The sequence below is a fragment of the Schistocerca gregaria genome, chromosome 8, assembly GCF_023897955.1.
Source record: "Schistocerca gregaria isolate iqSchGreg1 chromosome 8, iqSchGreg1.2, whole genome shotgun sequence".
Classification (NCBI taxonomy): domain Eukaryota; kingdom Metazoa; phylum Arthropoda; class Insecta; order Orthoptera; family Acrididae; genus Schistocerca; species Schistocerca gregaria.
Window position 1 is genome coordinate 239,875,992 of NC_064927.1, and position 12,354 is coordinate 239,888,345.

A 12,354-nucleotide genomic window follows, 5' to 3' on the forward strand; every position below is an offset into this window, starting at 1 on the left:
AGCAGCGATAGAAATACACCGTTTGTGGCAATATGCTTGGGACAACAGTATATTTTCAGGCAGACAAACTTTCGACATTACAGTAGTTACAATTGTCAACAACAGATGGCGCTGCGGTCTGGGAAACTCTATAGTACGATATTTTCCACATATCCACCATGCGTAGCAATAATATGGCGTAGTCTCTGAATGAAATTACCCAAAACCTTTGACAACGTGTCTGGCGGAATGGCTTCACATGCAGATGAGATGTACTGCTTCAGCTGTTCAATTGTTTCTGGATTCTGGCGATACACCTAGTCTTTCAAGTGTCCCCACAGAAAGAAGTCACAGGGGTTCATGTTTGGCGAATAGGGAGGCCAATCCACGCCGCCTCCTGTATGTTTCGGATAGCCCAAAGCAATCACACGATCATCGAAATATTCGTTCAGGAAATTAAAGACGTCGGCCGTGCGATGTGGCTGGGCACCATCTTGCATAAACCACGAGGTGTTCGCAGTGACGTCTAAGGCAGTTTGTATCGCCACAAATTCACGAAGAATGTCCAGATAGCGTGTGCAGTAATCGTTTCGGATCTGAAAAATGGGCCAATGATTCCTTTGGAAGAAATGGCGGCCCAGACCAGTACTTGTTGAGGATGCAGGGACGATGGGACTGCAACATGGGGCTTTTCAGTTCCCCATATGCGCCAGTTCTGTTTATTGACGAAGCCGTCCAGGTAAAAATAAGCTTTGTCCGTAAACCAAATGCTGCCCTCATGCATATCGCCGCCATCAATCCTGTGCACTATATCGTTAGCGAATGTCTTTCGTGCAGCAATGGTAGCGGTGCTAAGGGGTTGCCGCGTTTGAATTTTGTATGGATAGAGGTGTAAACTTTGGCGCATGAGACGATACGTGGACGTTGGCGTCATTTGGACCGCAGCTGCAACACGGCGAACGGAAACTCGAGGCCGCTGTTGGATCACCTGCTGCACTATCTGCGCGTTGCCCTCTGTGGTTGCCGTACGCGGTCGCCCTACCTTTCCAGCACGTTCATCCGTCACGTTCCCAGTCCGTTGAAATTTTTCAAACAGATCCTTTATTGTATCGCTTTTCGGTCCTTTGGTTACTTTAAACCTCCGTTGAAAACTTCGTATTGTTGCAACAACACTGTGTTCTAGGCGGTGGAATTCCAACACCAGAAAAATCCTCTGTTCTAAGGAATAAACCATGTTGTCCACAGCACACTTGCACGTTGTGAACAGCACACCCTTACAGCTGAAAGACGACGTACAGAATGGCGCACCCACAGACTGCGTTGTCTTCTATATCTTTCACATCACTTGCAGCGCCATCTGTTGTTGAAAATTGTAACTACTGTAATTTCGAAAGTTTGTCCGCCTGAAAATGTACTGTTGTCCCAAGCATATTGCAACAAACGGTGTATTTCTGTCACTGCTCGTTTAGTTTTTATTGCCGTTTCAAATATACCGGTCATTTTTGAAACACCCTGTATATATCATATTAAAAAAAGTAAAGTACGTGGCGCAACCCTGTGGTTGAGCTATTGGCCTGACTGCAGGCTGAGTGCAGCCACAGGCTGGCCCATCGTCCCTCTCCAATTTCACCACTGGGAAAGAACTGCGGCATTCCACTGATTAGGTAAAACTTGGGCCGTCCTGCGGGTGCTGGAATGAGAAAAAGTTCTTGTTTTTAAGCGAGTCCTCCAGTACCGGAGTTTGTTTCCCTACCCACATGGACTGTCAAGACCAGATATATGCATTATACTGTCATTACGTGTTGGGAAAGTGGTAACGTTCAAGGAGTATTGTCACGCAAAATGTGCTGTTCACTATATTGGCGGATAGACGCTGAGCGTTGACAGCGCTCCACATTAAACGAATACTGGAGTTGTTGTTGTTGTAGGTGTTGTAACCGCAGAAAAGCCAAGTGTAAATGCAGTTGTTCTCAGACGATACACCAGAAATCATACGGGGAGATAGAGTTAACAGGGGACGCCAGGCGTGTCAGAGGGGTCACAAAAGATAACGACGCAGCCAGATAGCCGAGGCGGCGGTCCTAGCGGCCAGGCAGCTGCGCGTGATAAGCAAGGAAGCAGACTCAGCTATTAAGATAAAAAGGGCGCTCTGGGCAGGTCCCTTAATAAGCAATAACTTACAGTATCAACACTCTTGGCTAGAGGGAGAAGTCTGGGAGCGGAGAGAGAAAGAAAGAGGGCCCTAGGTGGGGACCGCACTACGTCATGAGGAGCCAATGAAGGGCTCAGGACGCAGTGCGTGACCATATAGGGAGAGGCCCCTCTACCCCTCCACCCAGCTTCTGAAGAAAAGTACTGAAGTTAATACTAAAACAATCCCTAATAAGGAAAAGTTGCACTCGACGCTACGTCATGCCAAGCGCTGGCGGGGTCGAAGGGGAAGAGCTAACAAAACTCGGAGGCACGCCGCTCCGGGGATCTCTCTTTCTCGGGTTTAGGCAGCGACGGTAGTCAGCGTGAGTAGCAGCCGACTTGGGCTGAGGGCGGGCTGCAGGCAGACAGTTGGAGATAGTCGCCGATGAGCGTTTAGGCAGCGACCGCGGGACTCTGACGTAGGGTGCTAGTGTGGGCAGCAAAGTGCTGGAAAGTTCTATCAGACAGCCAGAACGGTGGAAGTCAGTCACCGTCTCTGTAATGGGCTTGGCTATTCTGTAGGTACAATCACTACGCAGTTAGGGTGATCTGTATTCTTTATGAATAAATTAGAACTTTTATAACGTCCATACGAATTTACTTCTACCAACATCCTAGCCTTGTACCTTCACACCAGGGAATTTAACATCTTAGCCAGATCAAAAGTCTCCCTCTCAATTAGGTCAACCGGCTAATTCCCGTTTACGAACCGTGTCGCTCAATCCCTCGCAAAACCCACGCTTGGGACGCGACATAGTTTTGTTTCCTTGTAAGTCTCCGTACAGAAACCAGGGCCCAGCATTAGATGATGAATTATTCGTGGTTCGTAGCTCTCCACTCAGTTGCCTTAGTTCGCACCCTCGGGCATTGAACATGAGTATGCAGTTGAGGCCATAGGCACAGTTGTCCATGCAGCATGTGCAGAGATAGGGCTGCGTGAAGATCTTTTCTCCTTAATTGTGTAAGATACAGCTATGATTTACTTCTTGAAATTATGATACATGAAATTTTGAAATGAGAACTTATAAGGTTTTAATTTTCAGGAAGGGAATGAGAAGATGAGAGGGGCGATTAGTTATGGCGAAAGTTGTCTCTTCAACTGCAGACTCTCAGGAATGGTCTAGGAATGTATCCTCGAGTTTGATGTCCTTTGGTAGTGCGTTCCATTGTTAGTTTATTAGGGAGGTAATTCACATCTCGCTTGTCGTGAGTCGATTGATTTCCCTCGTAACTATTGTAATTTTTAAGTTTGGTTGGGGTATTTATACTGTGTGTGAGTTAATTAGGTTCAATACTGTGTTACAGTCTTTTATTGCTAATATAGTCTAATTACAGGTTTGATGTGACGCCTGGTCCAATAACCTGCCTCTATCTATCCTCTTTAACCTATTCACTAGTTTCTATTCTGCATTCTCTGTGTGTTTCTATTTGTACAATTAGTGTCGTTTACTGTATGTGTTGAGTTCTTTTGGTACAATAACAGGCCGCGAACTATTCTACCTCATATGTTAACAGGTTTCTAGTCTACTTTGCCACATGTTACTATTTCATCATTTAGTGTCGTGCGTGTTAGGCACGTGATATTCTTAGTATGTCTCTTCGTTGGTGTGAGTCATCGTTTCGCTTTCGTGTAACTCGAAGTTGATATCATCTAATGTGTTTATACAATGTGCTTTCGGAAACTAAGGTCCGATTCGGAGCGAAATGGAAACCACTGTGAAAATCCGATAGAACTTTGCACATATGTCTTGCACAGCATCATTAGTGCACCTGTCGGTCGCTACACATCACTCTTTTCAATTCAGAGTGCAAAGTGATCACGTAGAAATACCTAAAACAGTGTCTCACGCCAAGAATGTTGATCTGATGAGAGGTTTCGCCTGAAGCAACGTGGAACACATAACATAAATGTCATGCGTTTCTTTCTTCGAGACAATTCTCAGCCGCATTCTGGAGGAGCAATGAAGACTCTCTTGCACCGTTTTCGATAGCAAGTGTTTGATCACCGACAATATAGCCCTAAATTGGCTCCCTCAGTTGTTAATCTCTGCTGACATGAACCGCTGGCTACAAAGACAGAATTTTGGCGCAAACAACGAATGGCAGACCAGCGTACAGAATTAACGGAGAGCACAGATTTCTACTTTCTGTGACGACAACGCCACGAAAAATGTCGGAGCGGCGACTACACTACTGGCCATTAAAATTGCTACACAATGAAGATGGCGTACTACAGACGCGAAATTTAACCTACAGGAAGCAATGATTAACTTTTCAGAGCTTTCACACTAGGTTGACGCCGGTGGCGACACGTACAATGTGCTGACATAAGGAAAGCTTCCAACCGATTTCTCATACTCAAACAGCCGTTGCCTGATGAAACGTTGTTGTGATGCTTCGTGTAAGGAGGAGTAATGCGTAACATCACGTTTCCGACTTTGATAAAGGTCGGATTGTAGCCTATCGCGATTGTGGTTTATCGTATCGCGACATTGAAGCTCGCGTTGGTCGAGATCCAATGACTGTTAGCAGAATATGGAATCGGTGCGTTCAGGAGGGTAATACGGAACGCCGTGCTGGATCCCAACGTCCTCGTATCACTAGCAGTCGAGATGACAGGCATCTCATCCACATGGCTGTAACAGATCGTGCAGCCACGTCTCGGTCCCTGAGTCAACAGATGGAGACGTTTCCAACACAACAACCATCTGCACGAAAAGTTCGAGGACGTTTGCAGCAGCATGGGCTATCGGCTTGGAGACCATGGCTACGGTGACCCTTGATGCTGCATCACAGACAGGAGCGCCGCGATGGTGTACTCAACGACGAACCTGGGTGCACGAATGGCAAAACGTCATTCTTTCGGATGAATCCAGGTTCTGCTTACAGCATCATGATGGTCGCATCCGTTTTTTGCGACCTCGTGGTGAACGTACGTAGGAAACGTGTATTTGTCATCGCCATACTGGCATATCACCCGGCGTGATGGTATCGGGTGTCATTGGTTACACGTCTCGGTCACCTCTTGTTCGCATTGACGGCACTTTGAACAATGGACGTTACATTTCAGATATGTTACGACCCGTGGCTCTACCGTTCATTTGATCCCTTCGAAACCCTACATTTCAGCAGTATAATACGCGACCTCATGTTGCAGGACCTGTACGGGCCGTTCTGGGTACAGAAAATGTTCGACTGCTGCCCTGGCCAGCAAATTCTCCAGATCTGTCACCAATTGAAAACGTCTGGTCAATGGTGGCCGAGTAACTGGCTCGTGAACATACACCAGTCACTACTCTTGATGACTCTTTTGACACAATGCCCAGGCTTATCATGGCCGTTATTACGGCCAGAAGTGGTTGTTCTGGGTACTGATTTCTCAGGATCTATGCACCCAAATTGCGTGAAAATGTAATCACATGTCAGTACTAGTATAATATATTTGTCCAATGAATACCCGTTTAGCATCTGCATTTCTCTTTGGTGTTGCAATTTTTTTTGGCTACTAGTGTACATCCGGAAGGCGTGGCTAGCTGTTTCGGAGAAGAACTTTATTTTTACTGTGTTTTTATTTCCCTATCGTTCTGGCCTTACTTTGCTAACAGCCCTCGTAGATAATCTGTTCAATCTCGAAGATTTGATCTGAGTATTTCTTTAATAGTTCCATTTGTCTGAAACGCTGTTTATTATAGTGGCTCCGTGGCAGTTCTTTTTATTACGTAAGTGGCTGCAGCCTCACAATACAGACCTTCCCAACATTGACACTAGGGGAATAGAGCGTGCTCTGTTATTTCTTCCGCCGGCCGTGGTGGTCTCGCGGTTCTAGGCGCGCAGTCTGGAACCGCGGGACTGCTACGGTCGCAGGTTCGAATCCTGCCTAGGGCATGGATGTGTGTGATGTCCTTAGGTTAGTTAGGTTTAAGTAGTTCTAAGTTCTAGGGGACTAATGACCACAGCAGTTGAGTCCCATAGTGCTCAGAGCCATTTGAACCATTTTTTGTTATTTCTTCCCCTCCTCGATTTTCGTGCGTTAACAGGTCGACGCTCCCATCCTTCTTAGATATTGCTGGGTAACACACTTCACTCATGTCAGGTTTCGCTGATAATTAGGATTTACGAGAACCGTACGTCAGCGACCAGTGCGGATGCCTTTGCTGTGCGTCTTTCGCCTGCAGCGCAGCCTTAACCTAAAAACGGGCATGTTTTTGTTTCGGCGCGGATGGTCCAGTGCCGTGAGAGGACCCCCCGGCCGGTCCAGATGTTCAACGGGGACCGCGGGACGGCCGCATTTTTTAAGGTCGGTCCTCCGCGATGTAGCCCTCCGTCCCGTTTACATAAAAAAGCGGGACACGCATCCCTCCGGACGGAGACAAAGGAACGGCTGAAGGATAGCGTGGGAGGCGGGGTGTGGGGGGGGGGGGGGTCGCCGAAACACAGCCATGCAAAAACCCAGCCGGCAGTCGGCGGCCGGCCGGCTGCGCACCGCCGGTCCGTGTAGTCGTTTTGGGCGTTCGCTGGGGCCGCCGCGAAAGCCCGCTGCCTGCTGCCCGCTGCCGTATTTGGCACAGCGGCGGTCGCTGCCCGACGAAGGTTACCTCCGCCCCCTCCGCAGTCGTTTTGCTCCATTACGGCAGATTAGTCAGTCCTGGGAGGTAGCCGCCACTTTGCCTCGCAGCGGGTCTCCTTCACGGGGAGGGACGGCCACATCCGAGCGGGTTTGTTGCTCTTCGCATACCTCGTTAATGACTCAGGGATATTAGCACGTCAATTCGTCCTTCGCAAGCCATATGGATGGAAAGCTGGTGACCTGTCGTTAGTTAGGGACAAAGGATTAAGATCGCTTGTACATAAATCAACAGTTTACTGGTTACAGACAAGTCCTAATTAATTTGTACCAGCTAACAGTCCCGGTTTTGAGGTCGCGTGGGATCCGAAACACTAATGAACTGCAAGGCCCAGCTTTAACAAAGAATTCTCATACGTTTAAACTATCTGGTCAAAAGTATCTAGACGTTGGTGTACATCAGTAAGCGTGTCCATCTTTAGCTTTAAATAGGCTTGAAGTCTGCTGGGGACACTTCCAATGAGGTGTCGCAATGTGTTTGAAGAAATGGCAACCAGTTCTTCATGAGCCGATACCAGAAAGGATGATGCTGTAGGAATCTGGGATCTGGTGCTAAGTCCACGTTCTGTTCATGCCAACTGCGTTCCATTGGCTTCAGACCGGGAATTTCAGCAAGTCAGACAGCTTAAGAAAATAATTTTTTCTGTCCGTAGTACATAGCTTCAAAATATTGGTTTGCGACAGAGTACGTTATCAGGCTGATTCAGTCATCGTCTCCGAACTGTTCCTCTACCGTACACAATGCTGTAAAATTTGTTCATATCCTTCCTCATTTATCAGTTTCTTAAGCGCAATAAGGGACCCACACCCCCAACGATGAAAAACATCCCCATACTTAACACCACCTCCTCTGTGCTCCGTTGTCAATGCCGCACATGATGAGAGGTAGCGCTCTTCAGATATCGTCAAGCCCAAACCCTTCCTTTGGATTTCCACACGATTTGGCGCGATTTATCAGCTCAAATAGCCCATTTCCAGTCAGCCACTGCCCACTGCTATCGCTCTTTACACCGACTCAAGCACCGATTAGCCTTAACTACAGAAATATTTCACTTGTGAGGAGCTGTCCGACCACTGTACTCCTTTCTTTTAATACACCAAGAGCCCTCACGCCATAAGGAAACGAAAGAGCAGAGAGGGCTGTGAAGAATAAGTCAGCCAATTGCACATGCGAAGAGGACATAAGCGCCGCGCCACTTCTACGACAGCATCATGATCAGGCACTTCAAGACCAGCGATTTAGGAACTGTATATACAGCAGAACATTGTTTATTTAGCATGTCGCCCTTTGCTCGGGACACGTCTATAGTTCTCAAAGTTAAGTATTGTCACTTATTTTCCGTCATAAAACTCATTAATACGATTTGCTTGAATTGATGTCTAGCGATCCGAGAAGTAGGTTTCCTTGATATCCCATCTTTGACAACTAGGAAGTATTCAACACCCTAAGTCTTCGGTCTAGCTAGACTTCTGGTAACACTTCGTAACTCACGAGTGACTTTTTCCTCTGATTTCATGCAATTATTTGTTTACAACACCCCTCCGCAATGCTCGATGGTCGCTGCCCGTTAGTACGTGAGCTCTGCCTGCTCTTGGTTCAGTTGTGATTCTTCCTTCGGCCGTTTCCAAGTCGCAACAATTAACCAACGGTAGACTTGGGATAGCCTCAAAGAGTTGGAATGCCCCTGATAGGTTTTTTATTCAGGTGACATCTGATGACTTTTCGCCGCTCTCTCCTTACCGACCCATTTCGCTATTACTACTTCTCTACTGCCAACGCAATACCCTCCGCATATTTTTATACCGACCTGTCCCTCTCTCGTTACATTTAATAGCTGATTCCTCATTAAATATGGGTGCCCTGACACTTTTGACCAGACATTGCACATTTTGTGTACCTCGATATTTGAACTTATTCGAGTATCAAACTCAGTATTATTATCATTTATGATACTAAAACATCACAGTTCACTCTCATTATCTCCATACATTTCACACAGAGAGAAAAAGGTGAGGTGTGCAAGTTCTCCTGTTCCATCTTCTGCTTACAATAAGAAAACCTTCTCTCAGTTTGTGACTGTTAAGGGTAAACGCATGCTGTGGTGACAGGTAGTGCTGTCCAGGAGAACGGATTATCTAAACATCCATCGCGCCTCGGATGAAGACGGGCGGAGAAAGTACTGTGCTATGGGGACATTCATCTCGGCTTCTTTGGGACTTCTACATCTACATCTACGTATCTATACGGTTACTCCGCAATTCACATTTAAGTGCCTGGCAGAGGGTTCATCGAACCATTCTCATACTACTTCTCTACCATTCCACTCTCTAAATCTTTCCATTCGAGCTCTGATTTCTCTTGTTTTATTATGATGATCATTTCTCCCTACGTAGGTGGTGTCAACAACAAAATATTTACACATTCGGAACAGAAAGTTGGTGATTGAAATTTCGTAAATAGATCTCGCCGCAAAGAAAACCGCCTTTGTTTCAGTGACTGCCACCCGAGCTCGCGTACCATATCAGTGACACTCTCACCCCTGTTGCGCGATAACAAGAAACGAGCTGCCCTTCTTTGCACTTTTTCGATGTCCCCCGTCAATCCTACCTGGTAAGGATCACATACGGCGCAGCAATATTCCAGCAGAAGACGGACAAGTGTAATGTAGGCTGTCTCTTTAGTGGGTTTGTCGCATCTTCTAGTGTTCTGCCAACAAAGCGCGGTCTTTGTTTCGCCTTCTCTACAATATTATCTATGTGGTATTTCAAATTTAAGTTGCTCGTAATTGTAATTCCTAGGTATTTTGTCGGATTAACAGCCCTTAGATTTGTGCGATTTATGGTATACCCAAAATTCATCGGATTTCTTATAGTACCCATGTCACGACCTCGCACATTTCTTTGTTTAGTGCTAATTGCCACTTTTCGCAACACACAGAAATTCTCTCTTTCGTGAGTACTCGAAAGAACTGTGATTTCTATGGGCCACGTGAACATTATTACGGGCGACCTGCATCCCTTCATGCTTGATGTCTTCCCCGATGGCGATGGCTTTTTCTAACAGCATAACAAGGGCCAACCTTTATACAGTGCTTTGTGGCTCATGATAGTGAACGCACGATTTCTTTGTCACAAAATTCGACTAATCTGAACCCTGTGGAACACATATGGGGAATCAATGGTAATCACTATCCGTCCCATACCCCAGTGGCCCGTAACATACGGTAATTCCGTGATCTGTGCGTACACAAACCCCCATAAACTTACAAAGAAAATATGAAATCCGTGCGACGTAGCATCGTTGCTGTACGGCGTTTCAAAGGTGGACCCATACTCTGTGAAGTAAGTGGTCGTAATGTTATCGCTCGTCACTGCGAACTAACCGTTTATTAGGTAATTGCTAAATATGCTTACTTATTTTCAATATGAAATATAGCCCTGATTACTACATTTTGGATAACATATATCGGGCCAGTAATTTCCTGGCCTGAATCCTCTGGATTTTTCTCTCTGGAATCAATGGATGTTAGATCTCCTATTATACATTTGAAGAACTGTAGCTAAGAAATGTAGTTTCTTAATGATTTACAATAACTTTTGGGAGTGTTTGAAAAAATTTGTAATTCACTGCTTAGACGAAACTGTACAAATATTAGTAACATTATGGTCAATGTAGCGTCCATGGAAAAAAAAAGTCCTCCGCTGGTCGGGCCATGGACGGATCAACTGAGACCCACCGAGCGCCAAGTCATACTCAGTCAATGACGCCATTTGGAGACAGACATTGGAGTTGCTACCTCTCATTCAAGTAGCTCGGCAGTTGGCATTACGAGGCTGAATGGAGCCCGTTCCATGACTCCCACGAAGGAAATGTTTCTGTCTCTATTGGGAACTGAATCTGAGTCCTTCCCATGGCATTCGTCTACACTGACCACTCGGCCACGCAAGTGGACCGTCCTGTTAGCGATATAAAGAAACGATTAATACTAAACACATGTCTATCGCCAGCATGGTTTATGAGGCAACACTGCACATTGTTCGCGGCCCTTCCACCTGCACAGCTCTGTCATGTTGAGAAATGGAATTCATGCTGCTATTCCGCTACGGTACTGTACGATCTGTAATGTCGACGAGCGGGTGCTGAGGCGAATGCGCTATGTGACCGAAGACGTAATTTTTGGTGATCTCTGCCAAGCAAGCAGTGTTAAGAATTTGTGAATAGCACATAAAATCAGGCTTTTATTATGCACCATACTACGAGTAATACTCAGTTATCATGAATATAGTTCATTTAAATTATATTTTTCCACAGTATTTCATTTTTATTTAAGTTACGTTCAGAATTACAAATTTGCATAGAAAACATCGCTGACAGGTAGTGCCTTATTTCCATTTTTGACATAATAGAAAGTAAGTAAAAAAATATATTCAACTTAGGATTTAGCCAGAGGCGTAGGATCACCTCGGTATAGCTCTGGGCTCCGACCAAGATGAGATGTCATAGTGACTAACTAAAGTTTCACGTTGCGACAGCAGTATGGAAGCTCTTTCTCGATCTTGATCAGGTGCTCCCCTTGTCCTCTGCAGGTATTCCTACTACAGGAAGTAAGCCCGCATCTCGTGGTCGTGCGGTAGCGTTCTCGCTTCCCGCGCCCGGTTTCCCGGGTTCGATTCCCGCCGGGGTCAGGGATTTTCTCTGCCTCGTGATGGCTGGGTTTTGTGTGTTGTCCTTAGGTTAGTTAGGTTTAAGCAGTTCTAACTTCTAGGGGACTGATGACCATAGATGTTAAGTCCCATAGTGCTCAGAGCCATTTTTTACAGGAAGTAACAACAGGCAACAGGGCGAGCGGTTGCCTAGAAGCATGACTGACCTATATAAGAATGAGGTCTGCGGGTCGCAAAACGCAGTGGTGCAGATACGCCTCCAAATGAGACGCGCCGCTGCCTGTGGCTGTGTGGCGTGGCTAAGTATGCGTAGCGACTCGCGAGTGATTTACGCGCGCCCAGGGCGTCAGGTTTTGCGCGTGCCCACCTAGTTATTTATCGCCAAACTCCGCGCAGAACTTGGCGCCGTCTAAATCAATTCGGCCCGCTATCTCGCGGCCGCAGTTCCTCCCGACAAGCACTCCCCCTGCTCCATACGCCGGCGATTTTCTTCACTTACAGAACGGAACTCGGCTACGACCCCCTAGAGGCTCTCCTCACCAAAGTCAAGCTGCACAGCAAACTTTTCTGATTGTCTGTACTTTAGAATGAACTATCCATCATTATGATGCACACATGCTTTACTTATATTAGCATCTACGAGGAGCGTCGAATAATTAGGGCAACACACTTCTTTTTCCTCGGACAATTTCGATGGAAAAAACGCGAAATTTGTTCAGGGACAGAAATAATTCTGCTTGAGCCCCTATAGTTTCATGAAGCTCAAATCGATGACGGTGGTATAAGTAGCGTTCATAACGACGTCTGTGAAGAAGACGCATCCTAAGCAGAGAGCTGTCATTCGGTTTCCTTTGCCAGAAAATCAGATCATCGCATACATTTATATGCGGTAG